Here is a 13,145-nt window from a genome sequence, read left to right as displayed (position 1 = left end):
GAGAGAATGAGAGAGAGAGAGAGAGAGAGAATGAGAGAGAATCTCTTTTCTGTGTGTGCTGTTGTTGCCCTTTTGTTCTTATCTGTGCCCCCAGCCATTTGGATGACGCCCCCACATTGAGGACAGGTCTTCCGCAGTCAGTTTACTGACACACCTGCCAGTCTCCTCTGGAAACCATCTCACACACACACCCAGAAAGAATGCTTTACTAGTTCTCTAAGTATTCCTTAATCCAGTCAAGTTGGCACCTAAAATGAACCATCCTAGGGACACTGCTATTTTTAAATCTACCTAGAATTTGCACCTCTGACTCTAGAGATTGAGACAGAATTCATTTTCAGGGAGATGATCCTTTTGATTGGAAAAACACTGATATAAGCTCTTTAGTTAAACAATGATAGGGCCATGCTTCTATTCTGGAAGAAACAGATTAAGATGGAGCAAAGCTAAGCTGCTCATCAGAGATTTTTTTTTTTTTTCTCTAATAGATTTTATGGCTTCCTCAGAAAAGAAGCAGGCCAGGGAAGAGTGGAGATGGGCAGAGTGGTGATAAAACAGGGGGCTCATGGAGAGGAGGAGAAAAGGACTTTAGCACCACAGTGGCAGGCAGGAGGTTAAGAGCACAGTTTAATTGCAAAGGATTCCTTTGATGGGGTTGTGACCAATCTGCTTTAGGAGCAATGATACAGAATTTTGTATTTCCCTTTTGGCGGTGCTGTGGTTTGGATGTTTGTACCCCAAAAAACCTCATGTTGAAATTCAGGCCCAGTGTTGGAGGTGGGACTTCATGAGAGGTGTTTGGGTCATGGGGGAAGATCCCATATGAACTGATTAATACTCTCCCTCAGGGGTGAGTGAGTTCTCATCTCATTGGTTCCCGATCCAGCTGGTTGTTACAAAGAGCCCAGCACCCTCGTCTCTCTCTTGCTTCCTCTCCATATGATCTCTGCATGCACCAGCTTCCTTCCTGTCGTGCTGTGAGTGGAAGGAGCCGGAGCTCCTAATGGCAGATGCCTAATCTTGAACCTTCCAGCCCATCAGAATAGTAACCCAAATAAATCTTTTTTCTCTATAAGTTACCCAGTCTCAGACATTTGTTGATAACAACACAAAATGGACTAAGGCATGTGGTATGACTCCTCATGTTATTCTCAAACCCTCAGTAAAGTTTTGTCACTCTCCACGGCTGGTGTCAGCAATGTTGTTGGAACAAAGAGAGCACTTGGTGTCCACATGGGGCAACCGATTAACAAAGAGGTAAGGTCAGGAGATGACAAGAGGAAGCACGGAGCTGGTGTAAACATTCCCTGACAAATCCTCGAAAGTTCTTGCAAAAGAAGACTACGTGTTTCTTGGTCACACAGGATGGGATTCACATTATTTGAGGGAGGGATATTGTCATAGACATTGGGGATACCTGGCAGCACATGAACCCACTTTTTATGTTTAGGGATGTCCTCACTGTATGAGTCTCCATGAGGGTTAGAGACCTCCACTATGTCGGTCAAATAGGCCAGAGACTTGTTTTTCCAGCCTCCTGCCCTGGAGAGGGGGCATGTGACCTAGGGTTGGCCAATCAGGCACCTCCCCAGGACTTTGCATTGGAAGTTAGTGAATTGATGAAGAGGAGTGGTGGAGAGTCTATTCTGAGGAGTGGGGTGTTGGAGTGGAAGGCAGCTAAATCCTCCAGTTTGCTGGGGCAGGAGAGAGAGTAGGGTTGGTAGCATTATTTAGTTGAGAACATCCAAGAAGCAGATGCCAAGATGGGATTCGAGGTTTATTAGGGAAAGAAATTTATTAGGGAAAATGGCTCTGGAGGATAAAGAGGAAGGGAGTGGGAATTGGTGGACAGAGACATTAGATTGGGAGACAGGTCTAACAACTATAAAAGGAGAAAGAGAAGCAAAGAATGATGGGAAGAGCCTCAGACTGCAGCAGAATTCTGAGACAATCTTGGCTTGGCCAGTGGAGAATCTCCAGGCAAAAGCTGCTGTGTTCATTTTTCTATCGCTGCTGTAACAGATTACCCAACACTTTGAAGCTGAAAGCAGCACAATGACCATGTTGTATTATATATCTGTAATTTGCTAAGAGGGTAGATCCCAAGTGTCTTTACCATACCAAAAAAATAAAAATAAGAAATAAAAAAGAATGGTAACTATGTGAGGTGATGGAAATGTTCATTAGCTTGATTGTGGTGAGGAACACAAATCTATTATCTTACAATTCTGGAGGTCAGAAGTCTGACATGAGTCTTAGTGCTAAAATCAAGGAAGTGACAGGATTGGTTCCTCTGAGAGCTTCAGGAGAGCTGGGGCCTGCCCTTTTCAGCTTCTAGTGACTGCCAGCATTCCTTGGCCTGTGGCTGCGTCACTTCAATTTCTGCTTCTGTCATCACCTCTCCTACTTCCCCCTCTGATCGCCTGCATCCTTCTTATAAGGACCCTTGTGGTTACACTGGGCCCTAAGTAATCCAGGATACTCTTCCAAGATTATATGTGCAAAGTCCCCTTTGCCCTATAAAGCAACATTCACCTGTTTCCTACGCTGGTGGCGACTATAAGCTCTGATGTCCAGTGTCTAGTGCTATCAGCAGCAGTACCCATTGCTCAAGTTCTTATAGCATGATTTGTACTTGGGTTCTAGATTCCTAGAGTCTCTCTTCTTCTACCTGTTTTCTGAACCTTCTCAAAACTTCCTGGCATTTCTGTGAGCCCCTTGGCCATCTTTTAATAAACTTATTTTCTACTTAACTCAGTCAGAGTCAGTGTGGCTGATCATTGCTAGGTCTGGTGAAAGCAGGAGGCTCTGTTACTAAAAGGAAAAGGGGAAATAATTGCTGTAATTTTAGAGACTAAATTTTCCAGCCTTCCTTGTGGCCAGGCATAGCCATGTGACTAAATTCTCATCAGGGAAATGTGAGCAGAAGTGATGTGTCTAATCTCCAAATCACTTATTCAAAAGGAACTCCCTTGCACACTCATTCCTCTTTTCTCCCCTCTTCTGGGCTCAGTATGTATATGGTATTGCTTTTAGTATATGGCTTGCTTCAGTGAATAAGAGCAACATTTGAGGAGATTACAGGCACCTAGAAAGATGGAATAAGGCTCTCTGGATGGTTTTATGGAGCAGAACCACCTTTCTATGTTTGCAGGTCTGTGTTCTTGTGGGTTGTTATGTGAGAGAGAAATAAGCCTATATTGGTTGAACCACTGTATTTGCAGGTCTCTTTTGAAAGCCACAAGCCTATTCTAGGTTTAGTATAACCTAATGAAAACAGTCAATTTATGTCTAATATTCCTGACTAGTTCAGAAATAAGAACCAGGAAAGATTCCAACATCTCAGGGAAGGGGGAGAAGGAGGGATTCTGGGAGTAATTGTTGGGAAATTTGGGGATGAGGGCAGTAAAATTTCAGTAGTAGTATTTAAGAATGAGAATTTGTTAGTCTATGACATGTAGGGGTAAGACAATGACGTTTTAGGGGTCTGAGTAGCCACTGCCACTGAATAGCATAGGTGGAAAGAGTCACACAAGAAGGCTATGGGGTGAAGTAATTAATACTCACAGTCAGGAGTAGCTTAAATAAAGAAAATAACAAACTCAAATCACTAAATTCTCAGCCCAAGGCACAGTTAGAAAAAAAGGGAATCATATATAACTATGCTAAAATAATCTCTTGCAGCAGGGCCAAAATAGCTGCAAACCAAATGCAATGGTTAATTCTGAATTTTGCTTTGATCTGTTGAATTCTCAGGCTTGTCAGTAGAACATTGAACATAAAAATGTGGAGCCCTGATCACTGAAATGGGGATATATGGAAGGATTCAGAGGCCTCGTAAGGTTTTGATCCTCCAATTGCTGCTGCCCCTCTGAGGGTCACAGAGGAACATATGTCCATAGGTCACAGTTCATGAATACCTACAAAGAAGCTAGTCTTTGCAAATTCTGATGAATTTTAACAGCGTAAAGTGGAAAAAGTCTGTCTATGTCGTGATGAGCATCAACTGTGAAGAGGCTGTTCTTGTCTTATTTGAAAACCCTGTAAGAACCTCTCTGAGGACTTACTCTACAAGGACATGTCAATTCTTTACTTCCACATTCCCAACATCCTTCATTTTCCACAGTGCCATAATTAAAATGCCAACATGCCTGTGTGTATGGTGGTGGTGGGGCAGTTACAAAGTCAAATATCAAAGGAAAAGACTTTCTTAAAAAAAGGAATAATTTTTTCCTACTTTATGTTAGCAAAAATATCTGTGGAATATGATTGGGTAATGGATTATGGGGTGCTAGGTCAAGGAGGGTGAGAACATATATTTAAATGGAGAAGAATTTATCTCGATCTTGGGAAGGGGCAGTGGTATTCCAGGGCTTTCACTAGGTTATTCCCAAAGAATTAGTCAAACCAATCTAAAAAATTCATGAGGAAACTGCAAAGATCAGTGATAAATTAAGTGTTGGAAGCATATAGTAGCTTTGTATCCCCATATAGCTTTCTGATTTGACTAGGGCAGGACCTGGATGGATCTTAGCAGAGTGGATTATTGTAAACTTAATCAGCTGATGACTGTAACTGCAGCTTCTACTCCTGATGAAGTCTCCTTACTAAAGAAAATCATTAGAGCCTATTTGTGCAGTCACTACTTTTGTTTATTTTTTTTTCTGTCCCAAGGATTGGCACTCTTTTTTTTTGGTAGGAGGCCAGATAGTGTAATGAAAGGTTCTGCAGACCATAAGGCATCTGTCGTATCTACCCAACTCTGCCATTGCAATATGAGAGCAGCCGTAGATCATGCATAAACAAATGGGTGTGGCTGTGTTCTAATTAAATTTTATTTACAAAATAGGCAGCAAGTGCCCCAGTAGCAACAAGCACATCCAGTGCTCAGATCCTGGTTTCTAATATCATTCTCCAATCAAAGGAACTAGGGATCCTTGGAGAAATGACTGATTCTAGGACTAGGGTGAGAAATATACCACATGAGCCCAGAGCATCTTATTATACCAAAAAGTAAGGATGTGCTTACAAATAACAAAAAGCAAAACAAAATAAAAAACTAAGAAAAGCCCACTACCAACAAACACACACACACACACATACACACACACACACACACACACACACACACACACACGTCAATGGGGGTATTTCAAAGAGGCACAGGAGCCAACCAAAAGAGCTCTTCATGGCCAAAGCTGAGACAATTTGAGCAATAACATAAAGTAGCATTGGATTATAGCTCAAAGTGTAAAGATCCATGATTCCATACTGATACAAATACATGATTTAATAAACTAACAAGTGAGAAGAAGAGACGATCTCTCACGCAGAATAATTCCAAATATAACACATAGATACTCTGTCTTAAACGAGGAAGAGCATAACTCCCCACTCAAGTGTGGGCTGTGCGTAGTGACTTCTCTCCTAAGAATACAGTAAGGAGAGGCAGAAATAAGTAACTTTACAGTGGAGAAACCTGACATGCACTATTTCAGCCAGGTGTTTGAAGTCAATATCAATAGTCATACATCATGTTGTTAATATATACCCTTGATATGATGTGGTGAAAAGGGCCCTTTAAATTTGTGATATTTTCCCAAAAATTCATAACACTGTTCAAATTGTGAGGAAATCATCAGAAAAACTCCAATAGTGGAAGACTGTGCAACATACCTGACCACTACTCAAAACTGCCAAAGTGAACTTGGTGCAGTGGTGAGCTCCTGTATTCCCAGCTACTTAGGGATCTGAGGCAAGGGGAAGACTTGATCCCAGGAGTTCAAGATCAGACTAGGCAACACAGTAAAACCCTGTCTCAAAACAAAAGCAAAAAGAGAACTGCCAAGGTCATCAAAAACAAGGAAAATCTGAGAAAATTTCACAGTCAAAGTAGCCTAAGGATATGACAAATAAATGTAATGTGGTGTCCTCGATGCCATCCTGGAACAGAAAATGGACGTTTGGTCAAAATTAAGGAAGTCTGAACAGAACGGATGGAAAGGGTCACACAAGGACTGTAGGGTGGTATGGTTAATACGAACAATCAGGAGAGGCTTAAATAGAGAAAATAACAAACTCAAATCACTAAATTCTTAGCCCAAGGCACAGTTATGAAAAAAAAAGGAATCATATATAACTATTCTAAAATAATCTCTTGCAGCAGGGCCAAAATAGCTGTAAACCAAATGCAATGGTTAATTCTGAATTTTGCTTTGATCTGTTGAATTTTCAGCCTTGCCAGTAGAACATTGAATATAAAAAGGATTATTTAGTAATAGTCTATCAATATATGTTAATTGTAACAAATGTAACATACTAATATAAGATGTTAATAACAGGAGAAATTGTGGATATATTGGAAACCCACCATGCTCTCTGCTCAATTTTTCTGTAAATATAAAACTACTTTAAAAATGCAAGTCTATTAATAAAAATTATAAAAGGCAGCAAGGCAGATTTTACCTTCAGACTCTACTTTGCTGACCCCTGCTATATCCCTTTAACCAGAGAAAACAGTCAAGTTTGCTTTCACCTGGTAGAAACAGTAGAATACCTTTATTATTTTGTCTCAGAGTTATATCAAATCTCAGACTTTATACCACAACACAGGCGATAAGTGCCTTGAACGTCCCATCATCCCCTAAAACGTCATTGGATCATAGGTACACTAAAGTGATGATATCATGCTGACAAGAGTTGAGGAGCAGAAACTAAGAGCTACTCTCGATGCCATGGTAAGATACATGTCTATAAGAGGAAAAGAGATATATCCTATAAAAGCATAAGAAGGAGCCTACCCCTTTAATAAAGTTTCCAGGATCTGATGGTCCCAGGATATTGGAATATCTTCTTTAAAGGGAATGCTGGATTGGTAGGTGTTGTAGCCCTTACCTATTAAAATGGTACGCGCTGGGGATCTTTGGATTTTGTAGACAGTATTTTACATTCAAATGTGTTGCTCTGACCCATTTACAAGGTGACCTGAGAAGTTGCTTAGGCTCTCACAGGATGCAAAGAATAAAGAATAATCCATTACCTCAGTTAACAGGGCTTATTGTAAGATTACACAGGAAAGTAAGAAAACTCACAAAAAGTGAAAATAACTCAAGCTAAGCCACTAGAGAATTAAATATCATGGCTATTTGGGACACAATGAAAGGTCTTATAATAATATCTACTGACTCTAGCAGCTGACTGTGCTCCTGATTCCAGTCTTCCATTCTGCTTATCTCCACTCAGTTTTTCTTTGCTAGGACCAATTCTCTACCCTCTCTTGGCTTCTGTTTCTGTTCCTGTTACTACTACAATGGAATAACTATTTTTAATCTCTTCTATTTGTCTCCAGGTTTCTATTTACTCATAGCTTCTCCTACCACCCAGGTTTTGGTTACCACCTTCTTCATGTGTGCGTCTTGGCCTCTCCAGCCTGCTGACTCTCTGAATGCTTTGCATTCAATCTCTCAAAAAGTTTCTGATTGGACTCTCCGCTCCTGTCCAATGTCCTTTTATGGCAGAGCTCTTGTGCTGTCCTCCCTCAGGGACCCCTGGACAACTTCTAGAAAGCTAACAAACACCCATCACTGGTCCCATCAGCACTGACTGTGCTTGTGACATCACACGATGCCAACACGCTGACCTATGCAAAGGATGTTTCAGAAGAGGCTGTAGTTGTGGTAGACACGCTAAAGCTTCACCATATGGAGACTTTATAGCCAGGAAGCACCTTTGCTGGCCTGTCCAGACAACTGAATTGGTCATTTTGACTAAGGAGGATGACAACCTTTAATACCTTAAAGCGTTAAAGGGAGAAAACGAAACTCCTGATGATTTCAGCTTGGAAGATGAACTATTAGGTTGATGCAAAAGTGATTGTGATTTTGCCATTACTTTAAATGGCAAAAAGCACAATTACTTTTGCACCAACCTAATAGAAAGCTTTGAACTAGAGGAAGGTACTTTAGGAGACTGCCAATCATCAGCATACGTTCTGTTCCCTTTTCTCTGCTTATCTATGTAACGTTTTATTCAAAGTGGGTACTCCTGGTTTATGGTGGGAATATGAGTAGGATTGTGGAGAAAAAGAATACAGAGACTCCTAATCCCACAAGTAAGCCTGCTGCCAGTGGTAGCCATACAGTGAGAATACTATAGAATTAGAGTCCAGTAGAGCACTTTGTTAGTCCCTGCCTTGGCTGGGTCATGTGTACGATGATCAACTTCTTGCTGCTTTTTTCTTTAAAAAAGTTAATCTGAACTTGGCAACTATGTTTTTGTTCATGGAAACCTGGTCATCCAGCCCCTTGGCACACTTGGTTTGGATTTTGAATCCCAGAACTCAGTCTACAGGGCTTTCCAGCCTCTCTCTCTGGCATATAGATTGCAGCGCTCTGCAAGGTGCAAGTCCTGAAAACACATCGTTTGGATTTCCTCTCTCTGGTTACCTGTCACGGTCAACTGCTCTCAATCCCTGGATTCATTTCCTCTTGGATTCTGTGAAATGCTCTCCTTAATCATTCAATGTAAAAGAAGAAAACTTTTCCTGGTCTTTTTTTATTTTTATTTTTTTAAATGGGAGAGGCTTTACAGATTTTCTTTTCAATTTGACCAATAATTCCCTTATGTCCACAGACACTCCTTAACAGTTGTTCTCTTGCTGTTGTCATTTTATATCAATGTTCAGAGAATACTTAATGGAATCTTCCTTCAATAACTACTCACATTGGCTCTTATTTTGTTTGCAATTTTGAAACCAAAGATCTATGAAATTTAAAGCATATACTCCTCAGGCAAGGGGTTATTAAACAATCATTGGTGACTGTATTTAGTGTTAAACTTATAACTCAGAAAGAGGTAGTCTGGGTGAATTGAAAAATACCTCAAGGACTCAGAAATTAGGTCTCCAAAAAGCAATCATCTGTACCTTTTTTCAAATGAAAATAGTATCATATCAGGATTAATTCAAGTTAATAGCTAAGAAAATATCAGTCTAGGTACTGTACATAGCTTCAATGCCCAGCTTCATTTTGCTACAAGAAGCTATATATTTTATTGGACACGCACACAAAAAGCTTGTCATATTATTCATCACCCCTAGCAGCAGGTCATAGAGCAGCAAAGTAATGTCACTAACAAGAAGCAGTTTTCTGTAGTAGACAGCAATTCTTACCCTGTCGTGGATTTATCTTATTATTGACAGCAAATTTGGCTGGCATTGACCAGAATTGATGCTTTACCCAGCCCCACACCAAAGCTGGAACATGAAATGGGCTTATACCACACTTAATGTCACTCACATATTTCCTCTGTTCAAAGTCACATCCCTTTTTTTGATCTGAATGATGAAGGAGAACATTTAAACCATAGACATTTCTATGCTTTATTGTAGAGTAGTTTGTAAGTACCGTTTTACAGTGCTGACGCGTATATGAGGAGGCAGCAGCAACTACTTTAATATGATTAAAGGTAGCAGTATTCACTACAACAAATGAGTTCTAACATTGGCTACTGGAGTTGTGTGTGTGTGTGTGTGTGTGTGTGTGTGTGTGTGTGTGTGTTTTCTTGGTGTCTGGCTTATTTTCTACTTAATTTGTTCAGGAAAACACCAGGTAAATTTGTACTATAAGAATTTGCTGAGCTCACAAATGATCCCATAAGGAGTGGGCATTCTACTTTTTCTAGTTCTGTTGTTTCTGTCATCTTTTTAAGACATGTTGTATCATAAAGCTTAGTGTGCGTCTTATTTCTTTAAAGTCGCCTGAGGAATGAGCTATCAATGAGAATCTGGAGATGTATATAGAAGCAGTAATCATTAAAAGTTGTGTGAGTAACTGGGCTCAGGGTATGCAAATAAGCAAGGAGTGGGATGTTCCCCTCAGTGAGCAAGTGCGTGGTTGTCTGAAGCTACTGTGACGGGGAGCCTCTTGGGGTCAGTGGAGGGGCTGATGAAGCAGAGACAACTCCAGAAAAGATGATGCCTGCCACTGAGGCCATTGGGATGATTGTGGGAGGAGGAACAGAGTCCATCTCAGAAAAGAGGAGGAAGAAATAGGGCCTCTTGAAAGGCAGAGACTTTCTAGCTGGCCATTGACTATGACTTCGAAAAAGGCACAGGACCAAGAAAAATGAGTCAATGCTCTTCTCTCTGCCTGGAATATATCACCATCCCTGTACTAGTTAGCTCCTACTCCCCCTGCAGTTCCCACTTTAAATGCCACTTCCTCTATTGCTGTTAATGTTGTCCTTTTTTTTAGTACTTTTCTTTCATAGCACTGTTCACAGTTTACAGTGGTATCTTATTTGAGCGTTGATTTGAGGGATGGTGTTGATTTAAATGATTTATTAATCATTCAGTAAATGGTTATTGTACACTTACTTTGTGTTGAGCATGTAAGATGTTAGAGATATTTGGTGAATGAATGACAACACAAACGAGTGAATGATGCAAGAATTAGATTTCCAGGGACCCAGGGCTATTGAAATCTCCAGAAGAAAAATGAAGAAACCAGTTTTGCAAGACAGTTTGATGTCCCTGGGGAGGAATTTCGTGTATCAAATAAAGAAAGGCTGGGTGCGGTGGCCTCATGCCTGTAATCTGGAAGGCCAAGGTGAGAGGATCACATGAGCCCAGGAGTTCAAGTCCAGACTGAGCAACATAGGGGGACGCTGTCTATACAAAAATAAAAAATAAAAAATTAGCCAGGCTTGGTGGTGTGTGCTTGTGGTCCCAGCTACTTGGGAGGCTGAGGTAGAAGGATCACTTGAGACTGGAAGATCAAGGCTACAGTGAGCTGCACTCCAGCCCAGGCAACAGAGCAAGATGTTATCTCAAAACTTAAATTAAATTAATAAAAATAAATAAAGGAAGACCTTCTTCAAGAAGGGTCAGAGGTAGAACCTAGGAAAATTGTTGAAATCTTAGAAACTGTGAATGGAAAAGGCTGGACGGACACATGCCCTTGGAGGTTGTATTGGGGAGCAGCTTTTGGGGAAGTCTTTGACAATTCCTCCAGGCCCAAGGCATAGGAAGACAACGTAAGTTCTTACTAGACAAGAAATCAAAGTATTTTGATTTTAAAAATAGTTTTCTCTGTAAACTGGGCTAGACAACTCTATTTTTGTCTTCTGTTATTATCCAGATGTATGAAGGGCTTGAGATTTTACCCTACTTGCAAGGTAACCCATTGGCTTGTCACAGCATGATTGCTGGCAGAAGACATGAGACTCCTAGATCAGAGACACAGGACTTTATTACTCATAGAAAGCAAGAAGCATGAACATCAGCATATTTGTGTCAGTTATCCTTGCTCGCAAGTCCTATGAGAGCGATTCAGATAGGCCCAGATAGATGCCTGTATATGCAGTAGGTTGCATTGCAGGAGAGAAACCCTGAGCTTGGGGAACTTGAATCTTTTATATTCAGCAATAAGCATGTGTGATCTTTTCTTCAGAAGGTGACATACATTACCTTTATCATCCAAGGCTATAAGAAAATCTATGTTTTTCTCTGGAGGGAGACATATGTTTAAGTTCCAAGGCTGTTTGTTGTACAAATATCCTTGAAAATATAGTCTGAAAGAAAGGGCAGTCAATATCTGTTTTAAAGATAGTCAGAAATGCAACAGGTCAATAGAGGGTTTTCCCCCAAGAATATCCACCCTTTCTTCTATACTGTATTGACTTCTGGAGAATTTTCCCCATCAGTATGCCACTTCATTGGTTAATCTGAGTAATCTGACTGACAGAGGCTGGAAGCAAATTCATTCAATATAACCTCATACAGCATTCATGAGGCCACTGTGAGGCTACCATAGTTAAGGCTACTACAACCAGTACTGACCTCAACCATGATCCTCAGAGTTATAGGCCAAATAGCTAAACACATCTCATTAACTAGCCACATCTACCTTAGAAGCCAGGTGGCTTTCTCCTTGTTTCCACAGTGACGGCCAGAGGCATTACTCCAGGTACAGTGGGACGCATTACATTACTGATGGTGTTTCCTTAAACACTTGAAGATCTCTTATCCCTCCAATCCCTAGGTGCAAATTACCATATTTTGGGGAGGGATGCAAGTTAATGCCTGGCTTCCAACTAAAAGTTGGTACTGGGGGTGCACCTGGTACCACGGAAAGAATTTTTTTTTACAATTGTCAGGGACCCCCAAGTGGGACTCATATCAGTTGGGAGCCACAGGTTGATAATGCCTGAAGTGTGGTTCCTAGCCAATTGGTAAATCTTAGAGTTCACAGTCCAGTTCAAATTGAGTCTAGTTCTTGTTTTTGGAGAAAAGATTATCTATCTATCAATCTATCTATCTATCTATCTATCTATCTATCTATCTATCTATCATCTATCTATTGTTGCATAAATACAGCCATGTGCTGTAAAATATTTCTGTCAACAACTGACTGCATGTTCTAATAAGCATATATAATAAATGAATCTTATGGGGCACAACAGTAGCCCCATACTGTATTATGATACTGTATTTTTACTATGTTTAGATATGTTCAGATACACAAATCCTTACCACTGTGTTACAACCGACTATAGTATTCAGTACAGTGACATGCTGTACAGGCTTACAGCCTAGGAGAAATAGGCTATATCCTATTACATAGGTATATAGAAGGCTATACCATCTTGGTTTGTGTAAGTACGCTCTATGATGCTCGCATAACGATGAAATCACTTAATGACGCACTTCTCAGAATGTTTCCCTGTTGTTAAGTGATGCATGACTATATATAGATTAAAAAATCATGTTGAAGAAATATCCTTCTAGCCTTGTTTTGTTAAGAATTTGGTCTAGAATATCTTTGAATTTTACCAAATGCTTTTGAGCATCTGTGAAGATAATCATACGGTTTTTCTCCTTATATGTAGTAATTTGGAAAATCACATGAATGATTTCTAAATATTGAAATGTTCTTACATTCTTAAACCCTAGTCATGGTGTATTATTATTTCAAGATGCTGTTGAACTCTGTTTACTAATATTCTATTTATGATATTTTTATGGGTAGTCATCAGTGAATTTAGTGTGTAGCTTTCTTTTAGGTGCAATTTGTTAGCTTGTGCTGTGTTGTACTCATTTCAGTTAAAGAAAATGGACGCTTCCCTTCTATACTTTGTGAACAGTC

At 40.2% G+C, this 13,145-nt stretch overlaps 1 long non-coding RNA gene across 1 annotated transcript in view; it reads right to left on the bottom strand.

The window, feature by feature from the left end:
- The window catches only part of LOC108535470 (uncharacterized), a 12,873-nt gene extending 5,313 nt beyond the window's left edge, over nucleotides 1–7,560 (bottom strand). Inside the window, exon 1 of the long non-coding RNA XR_001887237.1 lies at nucleotides 7,395–7,560. This is a non-coding gene — a long non-coding RNA (uncharacterized LOC108535470). The remainder of the gene's footprint in view (nucleotides 1–7,394) is intronic.
- Between the last annotated feature and the right edge of the window lie 5,585 nt (nucleotides 7,561–13,145).

This window comes from Rhinopithecus bieti, unplaced genomic scaffold (assembly GCF_001698545.2).
Source record: "Rhinopithecus bieti isolate Rb0 unplaced genomic scaffold, ASM169854v2 scaffold_12478, whole genome shotgun sequence".
In the NCBI taxonomy this organism is placed as follows: Eukaryota; Metazoa; Chordata; class Mammalia; order Primates; family Cercopithecidae; genus Rhinopithecus; species Rhinopithecus bieti.
This window is presented reverse-complemented; position numbering and strand designations above follow the sequence as displayed.